The sequence below is a fragment of the Malania oleifera genome, chromosome 13 (assembly GCF_029873635.1).
Source record: "Malania oleifera isolate guangnan ecotype guangnan chromosome 13, ASM2987363v1, whole genome shotgun sequence".
NCBI lineage: Eukaryota > Viridiplantae > Streptophyta > Magnoliopsida > Santalales > Ximeniaceae > Malania > Malania oleifera.
In genome coordinates this window covers 29,774,982-29,790,907 of record NC_080429.1, presented here as the reverse complement: position 1 = coordinate 29,790,907, position 15,926 = coordinate 29,774,982, and the positions used below count along the sequence as shown (strand labels likewise).

Below are 15,926 nucleotides of genomic sequence, written 5' to 3'. Positions count from 1 at the left end.
ATGGCGATTCATGTGACGAGGGCAGGTAAGTTCTTGGAATTAGGGCATTGATGGAGAGGAAAAAGGTACTCTGTCTTTGTTCTTGAAGGGTCCAAAGGCAATGGTTGGCTTCAATTTGAGGAAGAATTTAGTGTTTTGGTGAGCTCTCTTCTTCCTAGCATCGATGGTGTAGTTAGCAAATAGATCATTGAGAATCATTCTTGGAGTTTAGTAGTTTAAGGAAATACCAATGTTGCTGGTGTTTGTTTGACTTCTAAGGATGTGTTGGCGATGGTATGTGTTTGTTGTGAGGGGGAGATGCCGGAGGAAGTGCTTTGGCCTACTTTGCTCAATTAGTCGAGGTTGCTAAGGGCAAGGATTCAAGCTAGGGGGATAAATCCATAGATAACTATAGTTTCGTGCATGGACAATGGATTCATAAGGGTTGGGTATTTTGGGCTTGGGTCTTTGATGATTACTTTGGACTTGGTCCGATTGTTTGACAGCAATAAAGGCCTATTAAAGCCTCTGAGGTGCCTGTTGGTGAAGGATGCCCAAAATCAGATTTATGACTCTAATTTGGGCTAGGATAATGAGAAAGATAACCTTTTGGGTAAGTCTCAACTAGGCCAACTGAATAGGCAGGCCCAAAAGCCTATTCCTATTGTATTTAATATCCTGGTTGAATGTCAAGTCCCAAATCAGAATGAAGCCACCATAGTGTTTCTTTTACAACTTGTAAGGTGGCATGACTTCATCTACCTTTGGAGTAGAAGTCAGGTTCAATTGCATCATGTTTTTGTGCAACCTCAAATGAGATCCATGGTGGTCAATAGGAGAGAAGTAGCTGTTCCAAAAATAGAAAAGAGAAGGAGGTGGAATTAGAAAAATTGGTTTCTAAAAGTTCAACTAATATTCTTGAGTGTGATTTTTCTCTTGTTCAAAATGTCTGTGGGCGGGGTTTCAGGAATGAAATGGAGGAGCTTCTTCTAAGAATATTAATTCTTTTGAAAATGAAACTTTCAGGATTTTATTGTTGGTTCGGATGGAATTTCAGCTAGTAAGGGATAACATCCAGATAATTTGAGGATCAAAATGTTTATGTTAGCTGTAAGGAAGTGCAAATGGGTTTTTGAGATGAGGAAGCATCTTAAAGAAAATCGAGATTCATATGGTGAGGGAAAAAAATTCTTCAGGTATTCAAAAGATGTGTTAGACATAGTGGATAGTGAGAGGGCTATTACTTGCAAGTATCGTAAGAGGTGGGGTATATTTTGGATGATGATAGTGTAGGCAGTAGTGATTTTGATTGTGACGGGGCTTCCTTTTGGATCAAATTTGGATCAACATGGTTAATCTTCCAACTCTTCTTTTGATCATCTTAGGGATTTATCTTATTTGTTGCTTCCTCCTTTTAGAAAGTTTAGATGGAATTGGTATTTTTTAGGATGATGTTTCTAGCGAAGAGCAAAAGAGAAGATGGAATTATGCCCACTCTAGGAAGGACCTTCAAACTCATTGGATAACTCGGACTTTAATTTGTCTAATCATGTAGGAAATCAAATTAGGTTTGATGATGGTAAACATGCGGTGAAGAAGGGGGAGGGGGAATTAGCTAATTTGAGGCATTTGGTGAACTGTGATGTGAAGGGTTTAAAAGAGGTTTTCTTGGTTGATTCTATAGTTTTTTTTTTTATTGTTTAGCTTTAATTTATTTATATATATGAATCCTTACTGATTATTCATTGGGGTGTTCCATGCGAGTGACACATTGCATTTATACCATTTGAGTATTACGAAAGGTGGACGAGGGTGGGCTAGGTCGTCACCTTGAAGCTGCGCTCTGTGTTGGCGCCTAGGTATGGTGTCAAACAGCAAGGGTTCCCACATCATTTTAGAAGTGGACGGGTAAAGAAGTTGTTTAGGAGACTAGGATTAGATTAGCAACTTGGAATATAGGGCACTTATAGGTAAAAAGCATGGAGATGGTGGATATAGTGATTAGAAGAAAATTTGATTTAATTTTCCTTAAAGAAACTAAAAGGGCAAGGGAGAAAGTTAGAGAAATTGAAAAACGAGGATTCAAACTTTGATAAATTGAAAAAAAAAAACATAATAATTGAATATGAATTATTGTAGACAAAGACCTAAAAGACAGTGTTATAGATGTTGCTTTCCTTTTTATTTATGAGGATTTAGTATCCTTGCTCTGGTTGTAAATTTTCTCCCTTAATAATATTCCTTTTCAAAAAAAAAAAAAAAAAAAAAAAAAAAAAAAACAGAGATCCCGCCATGGCAGAAACATGACATGCAGGTTAAGGATGATTAGCTGTCTGATCTGGGGTCTTTGATATTCCAAGGGAAGGAAGAATGATTCGCTTTAGTTTGAACCCCCTTTCAAAGCCAGGGCAGCCTGGAGGACAGTCACCTCTCCCCTGTTTTTGAGTGTGTTCGAAGGAATGGAATCTGGAAGTGACAAATGTAAAGAACATGTTTCTGATTGGGTGCTTCAGAAAAAGAGGATGGTTAACAAAAACATTGGAGCTCCTTTTGAAGGTTTCGAAATGGCAATGAGTCTTTTTGAATAAACTGAGAGAGAGAAGGGAAGAAAGGAAACTCACCATTAAAAGCCGCTGGGCAGTAGCAAGAAGAAGGGTGCTGGGAACTTAAGAGATTGGAATTTTCAGTCAATTATGGGGAGGTTGGAGGGTGCTTAAATTTTTGGGACGCTAGCTGCAGCAGGGGAATCTCAGTGTGCCATGTGAGAAAACTGATTTCATGGAAGCTCAGGGCCTTATACGTCTTTTCAATAGGAACTTCGACAAAATCTCTCCTTAAAAATTGGGGAGGAGTTTTGATTTGTTTACAGGAAACCAAAACTGACTACATTAATAAAAACATGACTAACAGCCTTTGGGGTCATAAAAATTGTAGATTGATTTCTCTTGAAGCTGCTGGCAACCCTTGAGGTATTCTTTTTTTATGGAAAGAAGTGGAATTATTGGATCATTCTATTAGTTACTTCTGGTTTTTTGCCTGTTGAGGAACCTGAATGATATTAGGTGGACATTCACACGTGTTTATGGGCCAGGTATTGGGCCATCTAGGCAGCTCCTATAGAATGAGCTCCTGAAGATTGAAGGTAGTTGGGACGCCCCTTGCGTCCTTGGGGAAAATTTCAGTATGGTTTTGTACCCCCATGAAAGAAGTGACTGCACCTTGGAGACTGCAAGCATGAAAGAAATTCTTGACTTTATCAACGAGAATCATTGATCTTCCTCTATGGCTCCTGCTCTTGGTTTAACTCCAAGGAGACTACCTATTTTTCAGAGATAGATAGGTTTTTAATCTCACAAGATCAGGAAGAACATTTCCCTAAGGGCTCTTGGAGTCTTCTTCCAAGGCCCATCTCAGACCATTCCCCATCTTGGATATGGGATCTATTAGGTGGGGGACAACTCCTTTCCTGTTCGGGAACATGTGGCTTAAGCATGATGGCTCTGGTGGTCTGTTGAAGCAATGGTGGACTAGTCTCCATTTCAAAGGGAAAGCTATTTTTGTATTAGTCTCAAAGCTGAAGGGGCTGAAGGAAAAGTTGAAATGGTGGAGAAAGTGTCCTTTTAGAAATATTTAGTCAAAGAAAATTGTTTTACATAATGTCTTGAAGGAGTTGGATGAGGAGGACCTAAACCAAGGCCTCAATGTTGAGAGAAAGTTAAGGAGACACTCTCTTGGAAAGAGCTTGCTGATGTCATTAACATGGAAGAGATCACCAGGAGACCAAATTCAAGGGCTCTATGGCTTAAAGATGGGGACCAGAACACAAGTTCTTCCACTAAATAGTAAATGCTTGCCGTTGGTTCAACTCTGTCTAGAACTGAAATTGGGATGAGCTTTTAGTTGAAGTGGAGGATATTAAAAAGGGCATCAGTGGGTTCTGCAAATATATTTTTACCGAGCTAGAGTCTGGGACATGAGCAGTTAATGGAATTACTTTTACCACCCTGAACTGTTCCGCTGTGCAGTGGCTAGAAGATCTTTCAAGCTATCAAGGAAAATAATGGTGATAAAGCTCCGGGTCCTGATGGTTTTAATATGGCTTTCTTTCATGCTAACTGGGGACTTATCAAGTAGGATATTATCTACCTTTAATCCTTCATCGTACAGGCAGATTTGAGCAGTCTGAACTCAACTTATATCATCTTTGTTTCCAAGAAATTAGGGCTTGCAACATCAAGGATTTTCTCCCTGTGTTAGTAGTAGCTATATCTGTTAGAAATGGTGTAGTCCCAAGAGAGAAGGGTGGGGGGGGGGGGGGGGGGTTAATTGGGTATTTAAAAATTTTAAGCAAATACTTTAACAATTTTAACCACAGTTTGAGCAAGTGATTTAAATACGCAAATGCAATCAATATTCACAACAAATATGAACAAATATAAATATGCTCAAATTAAAGAGATTAGGGAAGAGAGAATAAAATCTGTGTTTTTACAAGGTTCGGCAATCCTTGCTTATGTCCTTGCCTCAAGCAACCCCCTTGAGGATTCCACTATGCACTCCTTTAATAGGCGGAGAAACTTCTCTCTTTTAGTAGGCGGAGATGCCTTTTACAAAACTCCTTCAATAGGGGGAGTCACCTCTCTTCTTTACATAGGTGAACTCACCTCTCTCCTTTGCTTGGGCAGAGCACCCCACTCTTTCACTAGGCCGAGTCGCCTCTCTCCTTTCAGTAGGTGGTGTTACCTCTCTCCTTCAATAGGCGGAGACACCTTTACAAGTGGGATCAATGAAAATGATGTACAAAGAGTGCTCCTTAATTGAGTGAATAAGTACAATGAAAATTGCAAGCTAATATACTCTCAATATGATTATGAAATGAAGCTCTGGGAGTAACTAGATGGTCTCTCTTCAATCAATGATGTTCAAAAATGATTTTTGAGCAAGAGAGTAAGTGTGCACTTGAAAAAAAGAACTAGAAAAGCAAAGTGCTTGAAAAGGATTTCCAATCAAGATAAAAAAAACTTGGATGTGTATAATGGATGTATATTTATCTTTCCTTTTTGTTAAAAAAAGTTAGAAGCCTTGTATTTATAGGCAAGATGGTCTACGAGCTGTTTTATGGCCGTTGGGCTTTGAAAATAAATAATTATTTTGAAAACTAGTTGTTTTATGTCCGTTGCGGCATTTTGCCGCGATTTTCGGTCGACCGAATTGAGACTTGGTCGACTGAATGGCCTAGTTCGGTCGCCTGAACTACTGGTTTGGTCGCTCGAGTTTCTGGGAAATTTCAGTTGTGAACACCTTTCAGTATTTGGGGCATAACTTTTGCTAGAAAACTCCAAATAGGGTGATCTTGGTATTAACAGAATGCTAAGAAAAAATCCTACAACTTTCGTGTTGAATATTTTTGAAGATGAGAAGTTATTGATCAAGAAAATCGTACATCAATGTGGCGGCAGAAAAAAGAAAGGGATTTGGAGAATCTTGTTATGGGGTTTTTTATTCCAAAAATAATTTTAACACTTTGAAATAATTTTTTCCCATTTATAAAATGATTTTCAATGAAATATAGAGTGCCTAGGGTCCAACTAAGGTCACCTATGACCTTCTCACATAATTAATGATAGTGTACTCACATGGGTCCTATTTGCAAAATACATGACATAAATTCTTTTAATTCTTCAAGCTTGGACTTCATGTGCTTCATAATCATAGCCAACAGTCTTTAAGATTGCTTACTTAATAAGCTCCATGTTCATAGCCAAATATCATCGTCTTGTATGCTTCATAGCTTTCCAATTTGCATCTGTTATTGTGCTTAATACCTTAATACCTGTGAACACACTTAGTAGCATAATTAGATGCCTTGGTTTGTCATTATCAAAACGGGATGAAACCTAGAAAAGCCAACAATATGATCCTACCCCAAGCCTTTGCTACGAGGCTTAGGAAAGCAATTTCAAAGGTCACTAGCCAACACCAACTTGCTTTTGTAGCAGCAAGGCAGATCATGGGCTTTGCCTTTATTGCTAATGAAGTTGTGGATGCGGTTAGAAAAGAATGGGCTGGTTTGCAAACTTGATGTAGGGAAGGCCTTTGATAAGGTGAATTGGGATTGCCTACTTATTCTCAATTCCTTTGAGAAATGGCTTTTGGCTTCTCAACCCAATCCTTCTCAGTGCTTGCTAACAGCTGCCTGTCACATGTTTTCACTCTAGTAGGGGTTTGAGGTAAGGGGATCCTCTCTCCCCTTACTTTTTGGTTCTGTAAGTTTTGAGCCTAATGTTGGAAAAGAGGTTATGAAGAGGCTTCCTCAAAGGTCTTATCTCCTGTTTCGGTTGATAGCTTAATTTTTTGTGAAAATAACTTTAACATATCTCAGTCTTAGGTGTTCCTTGGTATTGTAGTAGTCTCTAGGCTGAGGTTTTATTTTGGGAAAAAGCAAACATATTGTACACTATGGGACATAACTGAGGAGCCACTCCTAATGGGTCTCTTTAGATGCAAGCTAAGGGCTTTTCTATTAACCTACTTGGGCCTTTTTCCAAGCGCTAAATTCAAAGACGAATGATGTTTGGGTCAATCATTGAAAGATTTGAAAGAAAGCTGACTTGTTGGAAAAGAGATTATTTGTCTAAATGTGGGAGACTTACCCTTGTAAAGAACAGTTGTCTTATCTTGTGGTCTATTGTATGTCCTCCTTCCCTATCCCATGTGCAGTTGCCAATAGGTTAGAAGGATTTCAAAGGAGATTCATTTGGGGGATTTTGGGGGAGGATTGCAAAATGGCATTGGAGATTCATAAGAAGGATATCTTTTAGAGGGAAGTAGCTTCAAAGTATGGTCGTCTACATAATGGTCGGATTGCTAAAATTGGGAGAGCACCTCATCATGTCAGAGTCTAGAAATTCATCAAAAAAGATTGGGAATCTTTTCTCACCCCCTTAGTGAATTAATGACAATTACACCCCCCCCCCCCCGCCTTAGACCTCAATAGATATTCTACTTTTGGTGCAAAAAAAATATTAGTGGAATTAGAGAATATAGGAATGCATAAAAAATACCTTTATGAGAAGTGGGGTGCTCTTCATGCTTTGGAAGAAGTTCTTATAGAATTAACGTCTTTATCTTGAGCAGAATCATTAAAAAAATTGACATGAAGCGACAGATTTAATGGAACAATTGCTAGAGATTCCACGCCAATTAAATTTCTTACCTAATTACTTCTGTTCTTCAAATGGTGAGGATCAACTTGTGCTTCTCCAGAGATCCTCCAAGAAAATCATCCCCCACATTAAGCTGCCCAAATAAATCACATTCACTTAAATTCATTATGAAATCAAAAGGTCCTTCACACCGACACTGAGATGTAGCCTAAATATAACATTCATGATCTAATGCTCTACTAGCAATTGGTCAAGTAGCAATCCCTTTTTGAGATCAGCACAAACTTTCCAATTCTTCATCAGAATTGCATAAACTTTCCATATCATTTACTACTTTTTTAAGAAAATATTTCTTCATTTTGTTCTCCAGATTGTTTCTTTGGTTCTCTCTATGAACTCAGTCTAGAAGAAACTTCTTTTTGCACCGTAAGAGTCAACTACTCCTCCTTTGAATCACTTCACTTCGTTTCATCAGCGTCAAACCTTTTCATGACTTTTTGCAGGTCTTCATCTTCCATTTCAAGACAAACAATATCCCCTAACCTGTAAACAACACTGTTTGTTTTCGAGGTCATAATTGTTACCGGTTATTTTGATCATTTAGCATGTGTTATTGCTACGTTAGTAAAAGTGAGATAGTCACAGTTTTATGTTCACTGTCATGTACTTGACATATACTAAAAATAGAGGGAGAGACCTATCATTGTGATTAGGTCCTCCAATTCACCCAATATTTAAATATGGTATTAGGATAAGATCTGACCTAGGCCGTAATTCCATAGCCACAACCAAACAAAATCCTGAACCCCATAATCCTATGCAAACTTGATACCATAGGAGGATCATGGTCAAAGACCAAAAACAAGTCCAAAAGTCGTCGGAAAAATGGCAGTCGCCAAAAAATTCCTAGACATAGCTGCCCTTTCAGAATCTCAAGACCCTGTTCAGATTTTGCAAGACCAACCCCATATATAGCCACTCAACCTGCTGGTCCATAAGTGAAGTTTCATCTTCGGAGGAGGACTCTGTGCCACACACACCAATCGATAGTTGGAATCTTCGACCTAACGTGCCTATGCATAAGAGCTTGTTGAGCCCTATTTTTGCTCTGATTTCTTCTCAAATGGTTCGAGTGGTTGTAGTATAAGGGATGGATATGGTAGAGGCCCCCCTTGCAAGTTGCAACTGCACTTATTGTGGATGAGGAGGCCATACAATTGATCACTATTGGGATCATCATGGTAAACCACCACACATCGTTAATGCAACCACCAAATTCCACAAGATTCTACACTTTTAGGCTTGAGAGTGGAGTAGTGTACTGTATCTATGTAGAAGAGTATTCCAAGTTATAGCAGTATCAAGCATCTTTTCATGCTTCTCTAACCTTTGCATCTCTTGCTCAGACCAGTAATTCTACAGCTTGCCTGTCATTTGGTATTTCTCGAACGAGTAAGCTATAGATTCTGCAGCTACCAGTCATATGATTGATCATATGCCATGCACAACCAATTTCTTTTCCACCCTCTAGCAAGCCTACCTCATGTTACTTTTGCTAATGGGTGCTACTAACTTTAAAGGAATAGGAATAGTAATCCCATTTCCTCTGTCTCTCTTTCTTCTCTTTTGTATATTCCCAAATTTCCCTTCAATCTTGTGTTAGCAAGCTTATAAAATCCATTAATTATTCAATGACATTCTTTATTCATTTTGTTGTCATTTAGGATTTAAAGACAAGGAAGATATCAGTGGAGGGCATGAGGATGGTGGAGTTTACCACTTTTGAGTTGCATGCATTGTTGCTATTACATCACTTCATATCCATTGTTGCCTTGGTCATCCTTCGTTAGACAAGTTAAAAAAAAAAACAAAAAATAGTTCCTACTTTGAGTCTTGTGTCTAGCCTTAAGTGAGTCTTGTTAGTTGGAAAAGCACCATCATGTCCCATTTGCTTCTTGAGTCCCTAAACAGGTAGCAAGCCCTTTCATGTTAGTCCAACATTTGGGATCCTAGTTGGTTCGTGTGAAAGTTGGGTTTATGATATTTTGTAACTTTTGTCGATGATTATTCAAGGATGACTCGACTTTATTTAAGTTATGAGTTGTTTTCATGTCTTTTTCGCCTTCTGCTAAAAAATAATGATTCAATATGATTTGCTTATTTGGATACTTCATAATGGTATTGGAGTGCTTTAATATCCAATTCACTACCTATATTTACTAAGTCTGTTTATGAGTCATCTTGTGCCTACACTCCAACAACATAATGGAATTGCAGAGAGGAAAAGTGGACATATCTTTGAAGTCACTCGTACCGTATATCTTTGAAGTCACTCATACCGTACTTTATTAGATGAATGTTATTAAATTGTTTTGGAAGTGATTCGTATCAATATAGTGTCATCCTCTGTTGTTGGGGGTAAAATTTGCTACTTTAATTTCTTTTCTTGAATTTTCCTCTATTTGCGTGTTCCTTTGTTCATCAATTAACCCCGTGGATAAGTTGGGTCCTTGTGATGTAAAATGTGTTATTTTGGCCTCTTTGGACTATCTTATACCAAATGATGTAGGACAACATCAATGATCCGCAAGCCAAGGAAGAATGTAGGAGAAATAGAGGGGAGGAAAAGGGAAGATAAGGAGAGGAGAACGGCCATACAAGGGGGAATAACATGTTGACTTTTAAATTCAAACTCATCAAAAGCACCTTCTACATGGCTTTCAAACACTATTTATTAGAAAGCCTCCAATGCACGGCTTTCAAACACTATTTATTAGAAAGCCTCCAATGCACGGAATTATGAATCTACCCCTAACATTACATGAAACTACAAACATACTCTTAAAACACACAAATATTTCAAACAAGCCCACAAATACACATAATCCTATACTAATTAAACTAAGCACATAATAAACAATTAACTAAACCCAATAATCCTTGCTCATTTCTTTTGAATTATTCTTCAACAAGGATTTACCCATGTTCTTGCTTCTTGCTTATTGTCTTTGCTTAGTCATCTGCCTACATCTTCGTCTAGTTTGAGTACTTGTCACCTTGATCGTCCTAATTTGCACATATATAAATGATGGCAGCTTAAGGGAGGAAAGTTTCCTCCAGCTTCTAATGCTATGCCTTTGGTTTCCTTTGATGAACCCATTTTCCAAGACGTTACTCTTCCCATTTCTATCAGGTTAGGTAAATGCACCTATGCATAATATTTTTATCTCTGATTTTGTTTTCTATTATTTCTTGTCACCCTTATATTATTGTTTTGTTAGTACTCTATATTGCTGTACGTGAATTGTTTCTAAAGCCTTAGCCATTCTGGATGGAAGACTGCAATGGATGAAGAGATGCATGTATTACAAGATACTGATACTGGGGAATTGGTATCTCTTCCTCTTGATAAGTATGGGTTGGTTTTTGTTGGGTGTATGTTGTGAAATTAAATCTTGATGGTTCTTCACCTATTTAAAGGCTTATCTTATTGCTAAGGATATACTTAGGTATATGGTTTTGATTATTTAGACATATTCTCCCTTGTCACCGAACTTATGTTCATCTCCTTAACCACCACTTGTCCCTAGCCTCTGCATTACTTAGATGTGAAGAATGCTTTTTACATGGTTATCTTCAGGAGGAAGTCTATATGTGGCAACTGCCTAGTTTGTTGCTTAAGGGGAGTCTAGCTTAGTGTATCAACTCAAGAAATCTTTGTATGGTCCAAAGTAGTCTCCCAAAGTGTGCTTTGGTCCATTCAATCCTAGATTACTTGACTTTGGTCTTCAACAGTGTGTGGCGAAATAGTCTTTACCGCATCTTGATTTTGCTCGTTGCTTGTGTGGATTATATTGTAACTACCAATGATGATCATCAAGGTATACAACAACTAAAGCAGACTAAATTTCAAAACAAAGATTTAGGACCCACTGGTGAGGTAGGGCGCTATATGATGAAGAAAAAGATTTTGGGAAATTGGTTTAGGTAGCTCAGCCCATTAGAGCAAAGGACTAAAAAGCCTTGTGTTAGTGGTTTGAACCCACTTCTAAGCAAGCTAAGGGTCCAAAGGACACAATACCATATTTTCAGATTCAAATGAAAATGGAAGCTAGAAAATGTGAGTGCTTCTACACTAGACGACTTTTTGCTATCACCTTAGAAATACTTCTTGGGTATAAAAGTATCTAGGTCCCGCATGGGAACCATTTTGGCATAGATGAAGTACATTTTTGACATGAGACTAGGCTTTTGGGATCCAAACTATACACTAGTGGATCCTAAGTTAGTGCTACATGTTGGTGAGTTGTTGGCTGATGGTATCTAAGACCTATTGGAAAGTTGAACTATGTCATAGTTACTTGATTGGATATATCTTTTGCAATAAGTGTCATGTGATGATGTCTTGATTCTTTGAGAACAAGTCACTTGAATGCAATAATTCACATCTTAAGATACCTCAAATGTGCACTTGGAAGAAGTCTTTTATATTAGGAATTGAGTTCACACTTAAATTCAAGGATACACAAATGCAATTAGGCTGAATGACCTTCCTACACAAGATCGACAACCGTTTGTTAGTGGGAACTTGGTATCTTGGAAGACTAACCAAGTTAGGTGTTGAGTTAGAACATTAGGCCATGGCTCACACTACACTTGAACTTGTTTGGTTAAAGAACATGTTAGAACTTAGAAGAGCAGTTTTTCACTTTCTTCTTGGTCAATGGATTTGATGTGTTATAATTGAGTTGCTATTTATGTTGCCTCCAACCTAGTCTTTCGTGAGCCAACAAAACACATTGAAGTTGATTGTTACTTTGTTAAGGAGAAACTTGTGTAGAAGCTCATTACAACCACTAAAGTATGAATTCCAACTTGCTGATTTATTCATGAAATCATTGGGCTGTGTTTGCGTTTATTCATCTGTAACAAGCTAGGAGCATATGATATCTATGCTTTAGCTTTGGTGGGGGGAATGTTATTGGTTATTTTGGTCATTTAGCATGTTTAACGATTATGTTGTTAAGTGTGCGTTAGTAAGGGTATTATGGTTATTGTCATGTTTACGTAATATTATTAGAGGAAGAGACCTATCATTGAGATTAGATAATCCAATTTACCCAATACTTCAATGGGAAGAAAACATGGCAATTGGGGACTTGGTGTTATGATGTTTTTTTCTTAATTAATTAATTAATTAATTTATTTTTACAGTGTAGAGGACTTCACACCTTATCGAGGCACTTTTGAGCCACCTCAAGGCTTTGCAGCTCCTTAGGCACTCTAATTCTCAACTGCACGACTAAGGCAACCCTTAATTGACTTCCTCAACCTGCAACCAAACCCCTCCCCTTGTATTGCTTATCATCATCTTATTTATTTATTTATTTATTATTATAATAAAAGAAGATGTATTAAGGTAGAGAATGTACAATCCAGGTGAGGATACTAAATCTTCAAAAAAAAGAAAAAAGAAAAAAAGAAAAAGTAAAACTGAAAAAAATAAATAAATAAATAAAATAGAATGAAAATAGAAAAAATAACTTCTAAAATCAGTCGAGAAATCCCCTCTTTAAACCCTTCCCACCATAGTTCTTTGAATACTTCAAGTTAGCTAATTCCCTCTAATCCTTTTTCACCTTGGATTTGCCACCTTCAAGCTTGACTTCATTACTTGATGAGACAACATGAGGCCCAAGTCATCCAACAACCTTTGAATTTCAACACCCTTCTTAGGAATTTCTTTTTGAATGGGGCATAGGCAAAATTCCATCCTTTACCTTTTTAACATCTTTGGGGGCCTCCTATTCAAGTCATTTATGTAAAATATATGTTTTAGTTTTATTTTTTCCTTTTAGATTAAAATTGTTGATATAGGCTGATTATAAAAACATGGTAATTATGTATGTTACATTCTCTCTCTCTCTCTCTCTCTCTCTCTCTCTCATAGTGTTTGATATGTAGCCCCGAGCATACAGTGGTATTGTGTCTTATGCAGTAGGTCATGCTAAATCGATTGATCTAGATTGAAGGGAAATCCTTCGATCTGTGCTTGGATAAGATTGGGGAGTTCTCTTGTCTGCTCGTGGTTGAGAACGACATGGTGCGTAACAGATGGATTAGGTTTTCTAAAGAGGCAGTATCTTGGTTTGCTGATGGGTTGTCAGTGTTCATCCAGATGGAATGGGGGTATCAGAGTTTTTGTAAGGGCATCACGCAGTTATGGATGTCGATTAGGTGGACAAAGGTGGGGTACTTTATGGAGTTGGGGTTGGGATGGAAAGAAAGGAAATTTTCATTGTTCATTCCTGGCAGCGCAAACAGCGAGGGTTGGCAAGGAAGCTAGGGTTTCGCAGGAGCAGCAATTGCAAAGAGGAATGGATCGAGCAGTATTTTCTGGCTTTGAACCTGGCCCAAATAATAGGAAAAGAAGGTAATCTTTTTTTTTTTTTTTTAATAAACTGGGCCAATTATTTGATCAGGCTCAATTTTAGGAGTCTGAAATTGGCTCAAAGGGAGATTCTGACTCTTTGGGCTTTTTGAAGATGGACCAAAGTGGTAGTCAAGCTTATGTTTTGGATAAATAGTGTTCCAGGTACTGCCTTGCTGGAAACCAAAATGGGCAGGCCCATAATTCTGTTCTTAGATCCCAGAAGCTGAGAATCGGGAAGGACACTGTACCTTTTGATGGTACTATACATTCCCCAGTCTACAGATTCCCAAGATATGAGTCAAATTGAGCAAAGTTTTGGAACAAACTCAGATTAGCAGCAGAGAAGATTTGAAACAATATTGCAGTGATAAAAAAGCATGAAGAGGGATTAGAAAGTGATATAGAAAAGAGTAAAAAATTAGAAGTTGTTTTGGGGGGAGGAGGTCTGACAGTTTTCATCTTAATTATAACAAATTTGAGGGAAACAAGGTTTATTCTCATCGGAGGGCAGCTTGTATGGGTGCTGAAATGAGGAAGGTCTTTGAACTTAAGAGAGAAAAATCTGGTGAGTCGGTGCAATTTTATTAAAGAAAGATTCTAAAGGAGAGCATGGTATAGTGGAAGATTTGCATGCTAAGGAGGAGGCTGGATGTATTTATGGGGTAAGTAAAGAAAAAGAGGGAAAGTAACAGGGAGACTTGTCAGATTCAGAAAATGATGATATTAGTGAGTTTGATTGTGGTTGGGGGCTGTTGTTGGATGAGATTTGAGAACAATATGGGTATGTTTCAGATTCTTGTGAAGAGGTTGGGGATTTATCATGTCCATCCACCCTGGTTGGAAGGACTAGGGAGTTTCTATGTTTGGTTATGATGATTTGGTTAACAATTTACACCGAAGGGATGGAATTTTGCCTACACCTATGGAGGAGGTTTCTAAGAAGGACTTCGAAGCATGAGATTTTTGGATAAAATGGGCTTAAAGTTGACTGATTTTGAAGGAAATGAAGTGCGTATGGATGGTGGCAAAAGTTGAAAGTTGAGGGGACAAATGGAATTAGCGAAATTGAAGAGCTTGGTAAATTATGATGGAAAGGGGTTGTAAAGGGGTTTCCTTGGTTAACATTTTGTAGTGTTATTTGTTAAGGGGTTTGACTAGTGTTTTTTTTTTTTTGGCATCCCCCCCCCCCCCCCCCTTTTTTGGGGGGGGGGGGGGGGGGTTTCTTGTTTTTATTTGGTGGACTTCTTGTCCCCGCACCTTCTTTCTGCTCTTCTTTCTATCTAATATAGTTTTTCTTTTAATTAGAAAAAGAAAAAAAGAAATATAAGCATCATTCATGCACATTATACAAATAAATTTCATCCTCAAGCTAGAATGTATTTATTAGCTACTTTCGTATAAGAGAATAATCAACTTTAAAAACATTGGTCCAACTACAAGAAAACAACCTGAGGAACATATAGATGAATGAAGTATCATCAACTATGAAAATCTTCCAATCAAAATACAATTATACAACCAAAAATAAGAAACATTAAACTTTGTCCAAGTACAAATGTAATTACTAATGCAAGGAAAAGTGGAAGAACACAATCGACATCTCTCAAATTTTTTTTCCTGTTAGATAGAGAGCTGAGTGCCTCTGTTGCACATGGTTGATGGTGGGCGAGGGCTTGCCAAGAAAAATTATTTTTTCAGATTAAATGATGGTTTGTTTTTTGTTTGTTTTAGAGGGGGCGGGTGGGGGGAGTTGGAAGACAATGGGAGAAGGCTTGAACTGAAGAAGGAAAATTTCACTTCCTCTGGTCTGTCACTGCTTTTGCAATTATTCTTGTAATCACTGGTCTGGCAGCGCAAGGGAGGCCTGTCATTTTTGGCAGTGCAAGGCAGCAATTGTGCTGGGGCCAATGCATTGGAAGCCTGATAGGTTCCATGGTGCTGGGGCTGGGTTCAAACAAAGTGTGTCACAATTCCCAGCCTTGGCTTGATATTTGGAGAGGCTGTTTCTTTGGTTTGGATTGTCACCTTCATGTTTGGGTTTGAAACATGTCTTGAATAGCATAATGGGTATGAGAAAACGTTTCGTAAGAATTGATTTTGTTTTTTTTTCTCCTTTTATATTACTAACTAATATTAGATTAATACTAATATAAGTAGCATTATAACTCTATAAGTAAGAAATGAACACATTCTTTGTAAGTTTGGTGTAGGTGTGTAGCACTTGGAGAATGCCCCAATTAGGAAGAGATATAGCTGTGGAGCATAAATGATTGTCATGGTTTATGTTCTTGAATTGTGCATCATTATAATGCAAAATATGCTGCCTTTAATATTTTTAAATTTTTCTG

At 37.9% G+C, this 15,926-nt stretch overlaps 1 protein-coding gene across 7 annotated transcripts in view; it reads left to right on the top strand.

Annotated features, from left to right (window-relative positions):
* The window catches only part of LOC131146004 (protein MICRORCHIDIA 6-like), a 107,780-nt gene that overhangs the window by 44,131 nt on the left and 47,723 nt on the right, over window positions 1-15,926 (top strand). The gene's annotated exons all lie outside the window — the stretch shown is intronic.